The 5,733-nt window shown below is 35.8% G+C and overlaps 1 pseudogene; it reads right to left on the reverse strand.

Moving 5' to 3' along the window:
* Positions 1–857: 857 nt before the first annotated feature.
* Positions 858–1,378, reverse strand: LOC130836439 (developmental pluripotency-associated protein 3-like; annotated as a pseudogene).
* Between the last annotated feature and the right edge of the window lie 4,355 nt (positions 1,379–5,733).

Genomic DNA, 5,733 nt, shown 5'->3' on the forward strand with positions numbered 1-5,733 from the left:
TCATCTTACAGCAGACTTCAGGCTTCTAAAACAGGCAATACCTAAGACCTGTTAGTGCTTCTTTGTGTCAAATCAAAGTGGAACTAAAGTATATCCAAGTCATTCAAATGCAAGCTACATAGATTGCTTATAAATTACCTGTATTAAGGCAGAAAAGGGATGCAAGAATAAAAGGCATAATGGAATATTACTCAGCTATAAAAAGGAATGAAATTGGATCACTTGTAGAGATGTGGATGGACCTAGCGACTGTCATACAGAGTGAAGTGAAGAGAAAAACAGAAAGAGAAAAACAGAAAGAGAAAAACAAATATTGTATATTAATGCACATATGTGGAATCTAGAAAAATGGCACAGATGAATATATTTGCAGGGCAGGGATAGAGACTCAGATGTAGAGCACAGACATGTGGACACAGTGGGAGAAGGGGAGGGTGGGATGCATTAAGATATTAGGTTTGACATAAATACATTACCATGTGTAAAATAGATAGATAGTGGGAATCTGCTGTTTAGCACAGGGAGCTCAGCTTGGTGCTCTGTAGGATAAGGGTGTGGAGGGAGGTCCAAGAGGGAGGGGATATATGTGTACATACAGCTGATTCACTTCATTGTACAGCAGAAATTAACACAACATTGTAAAGCAATTATACTCCAATAAAAAATAAAAATAAATTAAAATTAAAATTAACTCCAGCTAAGAAAATGAAACATGGCATATTCCAAAATGTCAAAAAAGAAAAAAAGAAAGGAAGGAAGGAAGAAAGAAAGGAAGACGTCACAGAATTTATAGGCTATCAAAATATTGATACCCAGTCTGCCCTAACATAGAGTAGATTTTCCAACCTGCTTCAAAATTATCCTAAAATTACTAGCAAGGAAAAATAGTACAAGAATAAGGTGTAAGGCTCATCTGACTCTGTATCATAACTACAGTCATAATTATTGTTGTAATTACTCTTATGATTATCCTAGAAGGATCTCTATGACACAAGCAATAATGACAGCTACATCTAAATCTTTCCTTTCTTGACTGAGTCTCAACATCCTTCTGCTAAGGTTCTCTTTGAGGCTCAGACAGAGGAAGTCATTTGCCATAGAAGTTTTTAATATATTGAATCACCCTTTCCATCACTCTGAGAAATGAACAATGTCCTTACCCCTCTGCTCTTGTAGATTAAGTCTCTGTCCAGTCTGTTGAATATTCTGGTAGTGTCAACAGCAATTTGCTACTAGGGTAGAGGGTCAAGTTACTGAGGTTCTGTATTAACACCATAGAAATAGGTTGAGAGGCAGCTGGAATTGCCTGGGAATTCTCTTCAATGGACATTTGAGGAGATTCTAGCGTCCATATTGGGTTAAGCTCTGATGAATCCATTGAGAGTCTAGTCACAGCTTGGAGCTCCTCCTATATCTTTGGGTTCCAGTGGAAGTTGATGCTTTAGATTCAAATTGCTACAAAGTAGCAAGTATAGCGCCAAAAAAAAAAAAAAAAAGAGCAAGAAATATCCAAGCTCTGACACACACTTGTAAGAAAAAATCCCTGCATTTACTGTTAGTTTGACTTGGAATTCTCTTCATCAAGGTCTCATCATAGACGGACTGTCTCATCATTTAGTTAGTTCACAGCTCAAAAGTTTCCTTTCAGAAAAGTTTTCTCTAGTCATCCTGTATAAATAACATCTGTCTTCCAGCTACCTTCAACTACAGGAATCATGAGGCTTTCTCTTTTCTAATAACAGCACATTCAGAATGTATCTTATCTGCTATGTATTCAATGTCTGCCAAAAGGATGTTGTCTACGGTTGTAACTTTTTTAAATTTCTTAAGGTAAATAAATTTTCTTCCTAAAATATTGTCCTCAGCATATGTTATTGAATAAAGAGTAGCAATAGGTCCAATAAGTCCATGTGTATTTCCTGTTGTTTTCTTTCCCCTAAAGATTGGCTTTGCTCAATCATATTACTTATAGAAACATCCCTAACAATGTTTTGGGATTGTATACTTCCCACCTCACTTAACTGTTCCAATTATTGCAACTGCCTAAGGATTGATTTAAGAAAAACTAAAGCAATTATATGCACTGCCTTCTACAACATTAGTGGATTTTTAAATTTCTTCTGTGAAAAAAATAACATAGTTATGTATTTCTTTAATTACAATCTCATATTATTTGTTTTTTTTTTTTTTCAGAATTTACTGTTGTTGTTTATTTCCAAAGCTTTCAAAAACCTTAAGATTCAGCTGTAACTAGACATCTTACACTGTAATTACTGAATGTGAAAGAGTAAAAGGTTTTCTATGGAAAGAGCTAAAAACAAATATTTAACATCTTCAGATAGAGGCATTCACTAATTATTAATTATTCACAAAAGCAGGATTAATATCAGATACATTTATAAGCCAAAGGATTCTGATGTGTGATTTTTTTATATGTCAACTTATATTAAAAATTCAAGTGGAGTTAGACTATAGTATTTATACTGATTTCCTAAATTTATTCCTCACTTGCTAAAATGAGATTTTTTAAAGACTTTTTATTTTGGAATAGTTTTATATTTACACACAAGTTGCAAAGATAATAGAGAGAGTTCCAGTATACCCCTCACCTTGCATTGGGTTTCCCCCTTTGTTAACATTTTATATTACCATCGTATACTTGTCAAACCTCAGAAACTAGTGTTGGCATGTTTACTATTAACAAAACTCCAGACTTTATTTGGATTTGACCAGTTTTTCACATTAATCTCTTCTTTCTGTTCCATAATCCCATTCAGGGTGACACATTGCATTTATTTTTTAAAGTATCTTACTAGCTTTGTTTAGATATGGTTGAACATATAACATTGTGTAAGTTTAAGGTGTACAATATGTTGATTTGATACACTTCTGCATTGCAAAATGATTACCACCATAGCATTAGCTAACACCTCCATCACATCATATAATTATCATGTCTTTTGTGGTGAGAACATTCATTGTTTATTCTTTTTCAATTTTTTTTCCCAATTAGGTTGTGACAGGATGTTGAGCTGAGTTCCCTGTGTTGTACAGTAGATCCTTGTTGGTTATTCATTTTATTTTATTTATTTTTTTTTTTTTAGCAGAATTTTTTTTTTTTTTATTATTATTTTATTTTATTTTTTGGGGGGGTACACCAGGTTCAATCAACTGTTTTTATACACATATCCCCATATTCCCTCCCTTCCTTGACGCCCCCCCCTCGAGTCCCCCCCACCCTCCCTGCCCCAGTCCTCTAAGGCATCTTCCATCCTCGAGTTGGATTCCCTTTGTTATACAACAACTTCCCACTGACTATTTTACAGTTGGTAGTATATATATGTCTGTACTACTCTCCCGCTTCTTCTCAGTTTCCCCTTCACCCCCCGCCCCTCCCATACCTCGAGTTCTCCAGTCCATTCCCTGTATCTGCTTCCCTGTTCTTGTCACTGAGTTCATCAGTACCATTTTTAGATTCCGTATATGTGAGTTAGCATACAATATTTGTCTTTCTCTTTCTGACTTACTTCACTCTGTATGACAGATTGTAGTTCTATCCACCTCATTACATATAGCTCCATCTCATCCCTTTTTATAGCTGAGTAATATTCCATTGTATATATATGCCACATCTTCTGTATCCATTCATTTGTTGATGGGCATTTAGGTTGCTTCCATGTCCTGGCTATTGTAAAGAGTGCTGCAATAAACATTATGGTACAAGTTTCTTTTGGGATTATGGTTTTCTTTGGGTATATGCCCAGGAGTGGGATTACTGGATCATATGGTAGTTCTATTTGTAGTTTTTTAAGGAACCTCCAAATTGTTTTCCATAGTGGCTGTACCAACTTACAGTCCCACCAACAGTGCAGGAGAGTTCCCTTTTCTCCACACCCTCTCCAACATTTGTTGTTTCCAGACTTTGTGATGATGGCCATTCTGATTGGTGTGAGGTGATACCTCATTGTGGCTTTGACTTGCATTTCTCTGATGATGAGTGATGTTGAGCATCTTTTCATGTGTTTGTTGGCCATCTGTATGTCTTCTTTGGAGAAATGTCTATTTAGGTCTTCTGCCCATTTGTGGATTGGGTTATTTGCTTTTTTGGTATGAAGCTTCATGAGCTGCTTGTATATTTTGGAGGTTAATCCTTTGTCCGTTGTTTCATAGGCAATTATTTTTTCCCATTCTGAGGGTTGCCTTTTAGTCTTGTTTATGGTTTCTTTTGCTGTGCAAAAGCTTTTAAGTTTCATGAGGTCCCATTCGTTTATTCTTGATTTTATTTCCATGATTCTAGGAGGTGGGTCAAAAAGGATGTTGCTTTGATGTATGTCAAAGAGTGTTCTGCCTATGTTTTCCTCTAGGAGTTTGATAGTGTCTGGCCTTATATGTAGGTCTTTAATCCATTTGGAGTTTATTTTTGTGTCTGGTGTTAGGAAGTGTTCTAATTTCATTCTTTTACATGTTGCTGTCCAATTTTCCCAGCACCACTTATTGAAGAGGCTGTCTTTTTTCCATTGTATACTCGTGCCTCCTTTGTCAAAGATAAGGTGCCCATATGTGTTTGGGCTTACTTCTGAGTTCTCTATTCTGTTCCATTGATCTTCCTTTCTATTTTTGTGCCAGTACCATACTGTCTTGATCACTATGGCCTTGTAGTATAGTTTGAAGTCAGGAAGCCTGATTCCACCAACTCCATTTTTCCTTCTCAAGATTGCTTTGGCTATTCGGGGTCTTTTGCGTTTCCATACAAATCGTAAGATTTCTTGCTCTAGTTCTGTGAAAAATGCCATTGGTAATCTGATCGGGATTGCATTAAATCTGTAAATTGCTTTGGGTAGTACAGTCATTTTCACGATGTTGATTCTTCCGATCCAGGAACATGGTATATCCCTCCATCTGTTTATGTCATCTTTGATTTCTTTCATCAATGTCTTAAAGTTTTCTGCATACAGATCTTTTGCCTCCTTAGGCAGGTTTATTCCTAGGTATTTTATTCTTTTGGTTGCAATGGTGAATGGGAGAGTTTCCTTAATTTCTCTTTCTGCTCTTCCGTTGTTAGTGTATAGGAATGCAAGAGATTTCTGTGCATTAATTTTGTATCCTGCTACTTTACTAAACTCATCAATGAGTGCTAGCAGTTTTCTGGTAGAGTCTTTAGGGTTTTCTATATATAGTATCATGTCATCTGCAAAGAGTGATAATTTTACTTCTTCTTTTCCAATTTGGATTCCTTTAATTTCTTTTTCTTCTCTGATTGCTGTGGCTAACACTTCCAAAACTATGTTGAATAACAGTGGTGAGAGTGGACACCCTTGTCTTGTTCCTGTTCTTAGAGGGAATTCTTCCAGTTTTTCTCCATTGAGAACAATGTTGGCTTTTGGTTTGTCATATATGGCTTTTATGATGTTGAGGTAATTTCCTTCTATGCCCATTTTCTGGAGAGCTTTTATCATAAATGGATGTTGAACTTTGTCAAAAGCTTTTTCTGCATCTATTGAAATGATCATATGGTTTTTATCCTTCAATTTGTTGATATGATGTATCACGTTGATTGATTTGCGTATATTGAAGAATCCTTGCATCCCAGGGATAAACCCCACTTGATCGTGGTGTATGATTTTTTTAATGTGCTGTTGCAGTCTGTTAGCTAGTATTTTGTTGAGGATTTTTGCATCTATATTCATCAGTGATATTGGTCTGTAGTTTTCTTTTTTTGTGACATCTTTGCCT

Source organism: Hippopotamus amphibius, chromosome 15 (assembly GCF_030028045.1).
Source record: "Hippopotamus amphibius kiboko isolate mHipAmp2 chromosome 15, mHipAmp2.hap2, whole genome shotgun sequence".
Taxonomy (NCBI): domain Eukaryota; kingdom Metazoa; phylum Chordata; class Mammalia; order Artiodactyla; family Hippopotamidae; genus Hippopotamus; species Hippopotamus amphibius.